Source organism: Arvicanthis niloticus, chromosome 3 (assembly GCF_011762505.2).
Source record: "Arvicanthis niloticus isolate mArvNil1 chromosome 3, mArvNil1.pat.X, whole genome shotgun sequence".
Classification (NCBI taxonomy): domain Eukaryota; kingdom Metazoa; phylum Chordata; class Mammalia; order Rodentia; family Muridae; genus Arvicanthis; species Arvicanthis niloticus.
In genome coordinates this window covers 11414065-11424340 of record NC_047660.1, presented here as the reverse complement: position 1 = coordinate 11424340, position 10276 = coordinate 11414065, and the positions used below count along the sequence as shown (strand labels likewise).

At 36.8% G+C, this 10276-nt stretch overlaps 1 pseudogene; it reads right to left on the bottom strand.

The window, feature by feature from the left end:
• Positions 1-3409: 3409 nt before the first annotated feature.
• Positions 3410-3510, bottom strand: LOC117706499 (U6 spliceosomal RNA; annotated as a pseudogene).
• Positions 3511-10276: the final 6766 nt, after the last annotated feature.

Sequence of the window (10276 nt, the reverse complement as noted above, 5' to 3'; positions counted from 1 at the left end):
CTAATCCTTTCAGAATTATCTCTCCCAATTGTTGGCACTGGCTTTAAAAAAATGCTTTGCCTTAGCAAGTAGCATCTAGATGAAAAGCTCATTTGAACTTGACATTAATTTTACATCAGTGCATCATACTAGACCGTGTCATTAGGTCAATGCTAAATGCTGTGAATCAAATGTAATTTTCCATCTGCATTGCTATTTGTTTATCTTCAGTGTGTAGCTAGGGTACAGTTGCTCTCTGCTATCATTTTGTTCCTGTTTTATCCCTTTTATACTCATCACTTCTTACCAGTACTATACCATATATACATACATATATATATATATATATATATATACATACACACACATATACAGATATAGATACTTTGAGAAAAAATACACTATTGTTTTTTTCCTTTGTTTCAAAGCATTTGGTCAGTTTCTGCAGGCTCCTGCAGAAGTGTCTTGGCAAGCTGGCAAGCAGAGGAATATATGGTAGATATTTCTTTTTTTGTGCTCAGACTGTGAATGCTGCTTGCCTTCTGTTGATTTTGGAGAAGAACTAAATGATCAATTCATTTTGCCCCCTCTTTGTTTCTGTAAATACACACTTAATCAATATTTATATTTTTTAAACTCTGAAAATTAGCTTTCTTTTTCAATAGTAGTAATCAACCTTCATCAAGGAAACGTTTCTTTGAAACATAAGGCCACTACAGAAAACAAGAACCAATCAAAATACAGAGTCATAGAGCACATTCACAAGGCAATGGTCTACAAAGCCTTGTTACAACCATGGCTCAGGAAACCCCATGGAAGAGAGGACAAACATATTACAAAGATAGAGCATCAGGGAGTTTGCTGAGAGATTTTGTCTTCTAGCAATATCAGAAGCTACTCCCAGAGAGTCTCACCAATGTGACTGCCCATAAATGAGATGTAAAATAAAAATTAATAGAAATGCCTAAACAAACAGTGGAAAACCCACAAAGACTCAGGTATACAGAAAGAACTATAGGTAATTAAAAAATGCCGAGACTGAAGAAATATCATTCCTCAGGGGACAGCAGACCAGGATTATTTCAGTATCATATAAAAATCCCTGGGAAGAAACATACGAGCAACAATATACAGATTGAGCAGATTTTACATATATATGTATTTATTCCATATATTTATGTGTGTATAAACATGTGTATATATGTATATATATATGTGTGTGTGTTCCAAATATGTATGTTTCATATATGTATGTCATATGTTTGTATGTTTCATGTTTCAAATATAAATATGTTTCATATATGTATATATGTTAAACATAAATACATACATATATTTGAAAAAGATCAAAGGAATGGTGTTAATTGGGAAAATTTGGAAGGATTAAAAAGAAGGGAGAAATGCTAAAATCATGTTATAATTAATATTATGTTATAATATTAAACATAACAAAATTTTTTAAAAATTAAAAAGACGCTGACCTTTTAAAAATAAATGATTTTGAAAGAATAAGTATATTTTTTGTTACAATTAAATCATTGAAGAATTTCCATAAAAGAAAAAACTGAGAGATTATAAATATGAATAAAATCATATTTTCCATCCTCATAGAAAGCTAATTTTTTCATAAGATGCTGAAGAAACATTTAACAAAATTTAACATCTCTTCATGTTTAAAGTCTTGGAAAGACTAGAAATTCAAGGCCCATACCTAAACATAGTAAAAGCAATATACAGCAATCCAGTAGCCAACATCAAATTAAATGGAGAGAAACTTGAAGCAATCTCACTAAAATCAGGAACTAGACAAGGCTGCCCACTTTCTCACTACCTATTCAATATAGTACTGGAAGTCCTAGCCAGAGCAATTAGACAACAAAAGGAGGTTAAAGGAATACAAATTAAAAAGGAAGAAATCAAAATATCACTATTTGCAGATGATAGTATAATTAAGTGACCCCAAAACTTTCATCAGAGAACTCCTAAACATGATAAACAACTTCACCAAAGTGGCTGGATATAAAATCAACTCAAACAAATCAGTAGCCTTCCTCTACTCAAGGTATGCATTCACTAAAAAATAGATAATAGCCCAAAAGTTCAGAATACCCAAGATACAATATAAAGACCATATGAAACTCAAGAAGAAGGAAGACCAAAGTGTGGATGCTTCAGAGCTTCTTAGAAGGGGGAACAAAATACTCACAGGAGGAAATTTGGAGATAAAGTGTTGAGCACACACTAAAGGAAAGGCCATCCAGAGACTGCCCCACCTGAGGATCCATCCCATATACAGATACCAAACCCAGATATTATTGTGAATGCCAAGAAGAGCTTGCTGACAGGAGCCTGATATAGCTGTCTCCTGGGCGGCTCTGCCAGAGTCTGACAAATACAGAGGAGGATACCGACAGCCAACCATTGGACTGAGCACAGTCCTGAATGTAAGGTGTGAGTAGGGACTGAAGTTAAAGAGCTGAGTGGGTTTGTAGTGCCATGGGGAGAGCAACAGTGTCAGCTGGCCAGACCTTCTGGAGCTCCGGAGGACTGGACCACTACCCAAAGAGTACACATGGAGAGACCCATACCTCTGGCCAAGTATGTGGTAGAGAATGGCCTGACATCAGTGGGAGGAGTGGCCCTTGGACCTGTGGGGTTTGATGCCCCAGTATAGGGGAATTGCAGGGTGAGAAAGTGGGTATGGGGGGGGGGAGTACACTCATAAAGGCAAGGGGAGGGTGGTGATGGGATAGGTGGTTCCAGAGGGGAGACCTGGAAAGGGAGTAACATTTGAAATGTGAGAAAAAAAAAACGCAATAAAAGAAAATAAAGCTACATTTAAACTAAATTCTTAAATGTCAAACTTTGAAAGAATAGAAAATATTGTCATCAGCCTCCAGTTACTGTGTCTCCTTAAGTTTGATCAACCTCAGTGTCTTTAATCTGATTTTTTTTTTTTAGATTTTTTATTGGTTATTTTACTTATTTACATTTCAAATGTTGTCCCCCACTTCCTCATTTCCCCTCTGAAATCCCCCATCCAATTTACCTTCCCCCTGCCTCTGTGTGTGTGCTCCCACCTACCCACCCACTCCTGTTTCACTGCCTTGGAATTCTCCTACACTGGACTAACACCTTCTTATGAGCCTGTTAGAATGTTATATATGTGTCTATGTAGTAAGCAGTAATGATGGAACATTTGAAAACTTTTGTATACTTAATGTATTTCTTTGAGTTATTTAATCAGTCCCAATTATAAGTCCCTACTTTCAAAAGTCTGCAACATTATAATTATTTTATTCTCTATTGTCTTTTGAATGCTTTATTCTATCCTTTTATTGAAAATAGATTTTTCTCACATAATACATCCTGATTATGATTTCACCTCCCTCTATTTCTCCTAGAGTCTTTCCATGTTGTCTCCCATCTTCAAAACATGGAATACACCACAAATGTGCATGTCACCCTTGCACAGGGACCAGGCTATTCTTGTATCATTCCAATTTTAGTATATGTACAAATAAAGAAAACACAAGCGTGCTACATATTATTCTTGCTTTTTTTTGTAGAAACATTCTACTAATTTCTGTACAAACTATCCATACATTTTCTATTAAAAAGATGGAACTTTTGTCATTTCCACTGAAATCAAATATCCCAAAACATAACTATTCTCCTCTCTTTACTATAATTTACTATTTTTATAGTGTGGTTGACTTTTTTACATTTAAATGTTATAAATTTTAAAATATTTGAATTTGCTAATATTTTTTACTCTGTTGCTTCAAATTTATTTTTCTCTTAATTGATATCCTTTGATGTATTTTTTCTTATATGAATATTTTATGTCTTGAAATTAATTGGCTAGTCCTATGAGGGACTCGTAACATATTTATGTTACTCCATTTCTCAAACTACTTTTATTGTATAGACTCAGACATTTCAATATGTAGTTTGGAAAATAACTTCAGACAAACAGGTTATACACGTTCAGATCATATTTTTTTTAAATATTTCCATCTCTCATACTATTCACTGATTGAAACTTCTGACGTTGTTCTAACAGATTTAACTGCAATAGAGTAAATATGATATCTTTTCTTTCCTTTTTTTAATCCAAAATGAGTTTGATTTATTTGCAAAAGTTATGTAAGTGATCAGACATCATAAAATAATCAAGCCATTGAGTGTAAATGGTTTTTAGTTTTGTATTTTATTTATTTTATTTTTGAATATGACATTTATAATTAACCATTTAAGTTCCAGACTTTCACCTATGCCTTCTGGTGCCCCCTCCCAGTTTTCACTCCCCACACCTTCTTCTCTTCACCTCTGAGAGGGTGCTCCTGCTCCCCAGGCATCTTCCTTTTCTGGGGCCTCAAGTATCTACAGGATTAAGCACATCCTCTCCATTTGATCCGAGACAAGTTATGCACATCCTATCCAACTGAGGCCAGACAAGGCAGTCCTCTGCTACATATGTGGGGAGGGGTCACAAACCAGCCCCTGTATGCTCTTTGGTTGTTTGGTTAGTTTCTGTGAGCTCCCAGGTATCCAGATTAGTTAACACTGTTGGTCTTCCTATGGGGTTGCCATCTCTTTCATTTCCTTCATTTCTTCCCATAACTCTTCCAAAGGGGTCCTGACCACAGTCCATTGGCTGGCTGTAAGTATATACATCTGTCTCAGACAGCTTCAAGTAGAGTCTCTCAGAAGACAACCAAGCTAGGTTCCTGTCAGCAAATACAACATATCATTAATAGCATCAAGGTTTAATAGATCCCAAGTTGGGTCAGTCAGTGGTTGGCCACTCCTTCAGCCTCTGCTCCATTTTTGTTCTGCAGTTTTATTGGACAGGAACGATTTGAGGTCAAAAATTTTGAAGGTGGGTTGGTGACCTTATCCTCCCAATGTCTAACTACTGGAGGTGGTCTTTTCAGGTTCCATCTCTCCACTCTTGGGCATTTCGGTCACCCACATTGTGTTGTGGGACTCCCACATCCCTCATCCCAAGTCTCTAGGACTTTGTAGAGGTTACCCCACCTCTGGCAGCTGCATATTTCCATTCATTCTCCTGGCCCTTGGCTTCTTTCCTGTCTCTCTCCCCAATACTGGATTCTACCTCCATTTTCCCCTATTGCTTCCTTCTGCCACCCAACTCACTCCCTCCCACTGCCTCCCATGATTATTTTGTCCTCCCTTCTAAGTGGTATTCAAACATCCTTACTTGGACCTTCTATCTTTTTAAATTACTTTAAGGTGTATCACGGGGTGTATCCTGGGTATTCTGTACTTTTTAGCTGATATCCACATATCAGTGAGTACATAGCATGAATATCTTTTGGGGACTGGGTTGCCTCATTCAGTTTGATAATTTCTAATTCCAACCATTTGCCTGTCAAATTCATGATGTTCTCATTTTTTTTTTGTTTTTTTTTTTTTTTGTTTTATTGTTGTTTGTTCGTTTTTACCGTTTTACTTATTCACTTTACATCTTGCTCACTGCTTCCCTTCTGGTCACCCCCTTACAAAATTTTCCCCCCATTCCCTCTCCCCTTCTCCCCTGAGCATTGTTATCCCCCCCCACCCCCATACTGGCACTTCAAGTCTCTCTGAGGCTAGACACTTAATCTCTCACTAAAGCCAGACAAGCCAGCCTATCTAGAAGAACATAGCGCAAACACGGGCAACAGGTTTTAGAATAGCCCCCATTCCAGTTGTTTGGGACCCACATGAAGACCAAGCTGCACATCTGCTACAAATATGTGGGGAGGTCTAGGTCCAGCAAGTGTGTATGTTTTTTTGTTTGTTTGTTTTTGTTTTTGTTTTTGTTTGTTTTTGTTTTGATTTTTGTGCTTCAGACCCTGAGAACCCCAAGGGTACAGGTTATTTGACTCTGTTGGCATTCCTGCGGAGTTCCTATCTCCTTTGATGTCTACAATCTTTTCTCCTGTTCTTCCATAGAAGTCCCCAAGCTCCATCTACTCTTACTGTGGCTATCTGTGTCTGAGACAGCTACTGTGTGGATCCTCTCAGGGGACAACATGCCCCTATCTGCAAGCATAACAGTGTATCTTTAAGAGTGTTATAGATTGATATTTGTCCACGGAATGGGTGTCAATTCCCCCAGTCTCTCCTCTAACACCTGTGTCTGCAATTTTACTAGATAGAATAAATTTTGGGTTGAAAGTTTTATGGCTGTATTTTCTCTATTGCTCCACAGGGGTTAGTACCTGGCTACAGGAGGTGGCCTCTTCAGGTTCCATATTCCCAATGTTATGAGTCACAGCCAATGTAACCACCATTGATTCTTGGCTACCTCCCTTATCCAAGGTTTCTGAAATGCCCACCACCTCATCACCCTCATAACTGGCAGATTTTCATTTATTTTCATGGCCATCTCAGCTGTCCTTCCCTACACCTGATCCTGATTCCCTATTCCCCTTTCTACTCCTACTCTCTCCCTCCCAGTTAGCTTCCTCCATATTTAACTCTTTTTTTTTTTTTTTTTTTTTTTTTAAAGATTTATTTATTTATTTATTTTATTTAATGTATTTGAGTACACTCTAGCTGCCTTCAGAAACACCGGATCCCATTACAGATGGTTGTGAGCCACCATGTGGTTGCTGGGAATTGAACTCAGGACCTCTGGAAGAGCAGTCAGTGCTCTTAACCGCTGAGCCATCTCTCCAGCCCCATATTTAACTCTTAAATGGAACATGGGATGAATAGCAGAGATATCTTATCAGATGCGTAGATGTAGGCAAATTAATATCTTGTAAAATCCAGAAAATTCTTAGATTTCAAATATTCTTGTTCTCTAAATCCATTTTCTACATTTTCAGTATACATTTCTTGAATTGCCTATCTGCACTCAAGACTGAGGTTTTCAGGGGCAGCATTTTCTGTTACTTTCACTTTTGTTTCTCCAACACATTCCTTTCGTTATTTCTACACTGCAATGTTTTGACTTTTTCTAAAATGAAGCTTTGCAACTGGAATTGAACATATAAATTTTTCAGTATTGAAGGGAGAAGCATTTTGATACAACCAAGAGAGAAGGAAAAGTATGGATATAAAATGAAGCATGAGAGAGAACAAGAGATAAACATATATATATTTATGCTGTCACAATTTGTTTTAAAAACAACATATATAACACAGACATACACATAACTTTTGCAGTGGCTTTCCAGACCTTTAATAAGCACTTTAATTTAAATTGGTCCCTATGATTCTTTTCACAATTTAGTTGACAATTTCCTCAAAATTTACAAAGAATTCTATTAGGAAAATGTTTGTATGAGAAACCAACTAACCAACTCATTGATATTTTCTGTGTTAAAATGCCTATATAGTTCCCAGCTGGTGAAATCCAGACTCTGAGGGCCATTAGTCTTTCTTTTCCTCTCACTGCACTCTAAGTGACAGTGTCTTTGTCTTATTATCATGTTCACCTACCTTCTTTTTTTTTATCTTCTATAATTTAATGCAGAAGCCACTAGCTTCCTCCCTCCAGAATTGTAATCTTGTTAGATACCATTTACTTTTACATGAAAAAAAAAAAAAAGAAAACATCTAAGCATTCCTCTGCTCTTTGTTTATAGAGAGACCCCCAATCATTACCATAAACAGCAGCACTGTCAGCAGGGTTGGAACATGCCGACACAGCCTTTTCCATGGTCCTTTCCCATTGATTATGCTTCCTTCTCCAATGCCTTCTATGTTACTTCATGGCCAATGCCATTGCTACACACCTCTGCAGTTCTTGTCACATGTAATTTTTTCTTCTGTTTTTTCTCTTCTTTATGATTATTTCTGCCTAAAATTTGTTATTGAATAATCGGCAGTCCATCCTTAATTTTATGATCTTTTCGTTCCTTGAACCCATTTGAACCTTAATTCTGACAGAAGTCTGTCTGTGGATTTTGATTGGTTGATCACAGCCATGACTGAGTAGTGTTCATAAATGTGCCCCTATCACACTCAGTGTTACCCTGTGAGGCATCACATGCTTCTACATTCTATCGTTTATTCTATCAACTTTTACCACTCACAAGTGAGCACTAATCCTTAAATCTCAAACCCAGCTTGACTTTTGTTGAATAACATAAGTAAACTAGCAGATTTCTCACTTTCCTCCAAGTTGTATGATATTGTATAATGGTATATTCAATTAAATTTAAAGTAGTAAATAAACATTTTTGTGGAAAATTTAAAATTTAATCTTATTTTATACTACTGCTGCTTTAAGACTGGTGTTGCAGGAAGATGTTAAAAAGTAAAGTGCTAATATTTTATAATCATATGAGTAATTAAATCTACTATTAAACTCAATTGGCAAATACAATATTAGATAACTTAGCTCTCCCTTTGAAAATAACATAGATTTTCAGATCATGGGGATTCTAAGCAGAGAGAGAGAGAGAGAGAGAGAGAGAGAGAGAGAGAGAGAGAGAGAACACTACAAAAAAGTTTCCTGAAAATACAAAAAATGCTAAAGAGATAGTGAAAGAGATAGAAGGAAAGAGATAGAAAATTAAGAAAATTAAGAGATGGAAAATTAAGTTAATGACATTGTCCACTCTTATGTCACCTACTTTAAAAAAATTTATTGCTTGGAAGACAATTGAAAACTAATGTAGTGTAGAATAGATGCAGATATTTTTAATTGTGGAAGAAAGATATCACATAACAGAATGAGCAGGTTGCAACTATCTTGTCAGGAGACAGTGTGGATGATGCAATTTAAAACACATTTTAATTAGAAAGTAAAGTTAGACATATGCATATGGAAATTTCAGAACAAAATTTAAAAATCTGAAATCACATACAGTTTGTTCCGTGGAGCGTAATTTTATGAAATTGATGGGCATGCCATTCAAATATCACAGAGTTGTAATATTAACTTAATTAACCCTAGCTAAGAAACACAAATTGTGTATATCTCACTAAGTGTAGATATTAAACTTTTCTCTGAAACTACCCCCTATATCACCATGGCTTAGTATCATGTATTTATTTCATCATTTTTTTCTACAGTGGTTTTGACAGCAATATAATTATTTTAAAGAAATTCTTGCTGTGAAACAGCAGTAAGACTTTTGGTTTTGAAACAGCCATTTTAAAGAAAGTAAATACTGTAAGGGTCCATGATTCACTGAAGAAAGATACTCAAGACTCAAACAGTATAAAAAGCAAAGAGGATTTTATTCTGAAGAAGTCCAGCATGCTGTGGTCTACCTTTTATAAAATGGAGATGCCCAGGTGAGCTTGCAGGCCCTATTTTAAAGCACATTAGGAGAATTCCAGGGAGGGATAGGTGAAGTTTATCTTAATTGGCTGGTTCTATTATAGATATAGGAACATTCCAGAACCATTGCAGGGGTGGGGGTGGGGGTTGTGGGGGTGTGGAGCTGGAAACTGTTGCAGTGGAAGCCTGGAAACTGTTGCTGACTCTGCTTGCCTCAGGCTTTGTGGAAAGCACCCTTCCAGTAATTGGTTTTCCTGAACTTGCCCAGTTCTGGGAAATAGAGATCTACAAAGTTTCTTGAACTGCCAGTTTGAAGCCTGTCATGGAGTCAGCATGTCTCCATCCTCTCATAACAATAGCCAACAGTATCTAAAGTATTTTTCTATAGTGTTTTCTTTGTTTATTTTTAGTTTGTTTGTTTATTTTAATTTTTAATTCCAAGGAACAGCCTTGACTTGGAGAGGGCTTCTGAGAATTTGCTATCTGGGAATGGTCGAAACAAAGGACTGTAAGTCAAATCTTGGATCCAAGATGATGAACAATGTTCTGCTAAACACAGCTTTTAGACTGCTTTCTCTAAGTTCTGCTGTCTCTGGAGGTCTCTAGACAGCTCTGTATATTCTGCTTGAGATAGTGTTGGACTGTAAAATCCAAAACCAGAGGAGGCACTCTCCCAGAATTACACACTGACAGAGGATTCACTGCAACAATATGAGGTTTAATGATACTGGTGCACCAGGACTCTCTCTCATGCTGGTAAGAGAGCCCTGAACAAAACCAGCAGGTGGGTTCTCTTCCCTGAGGTCTGAGGAATGCTAATCAGCCTCTCCCTTCCTCTTCTGAATGTTAATCCAGCAAGTGTCCTTTGACTCAGGAATAATGTACTCCTCCCAGAATGCAGACTATATCCCAGGCAGTGAATTCTGAGACCCAAAACCCTCACATTTAGTTCATACAAGAACACACTTCCAAAGTTACCCTCTTACTTCTACATACATCCTGTGGCACACTGTTGCCCACATACACATACATTCACATACATAA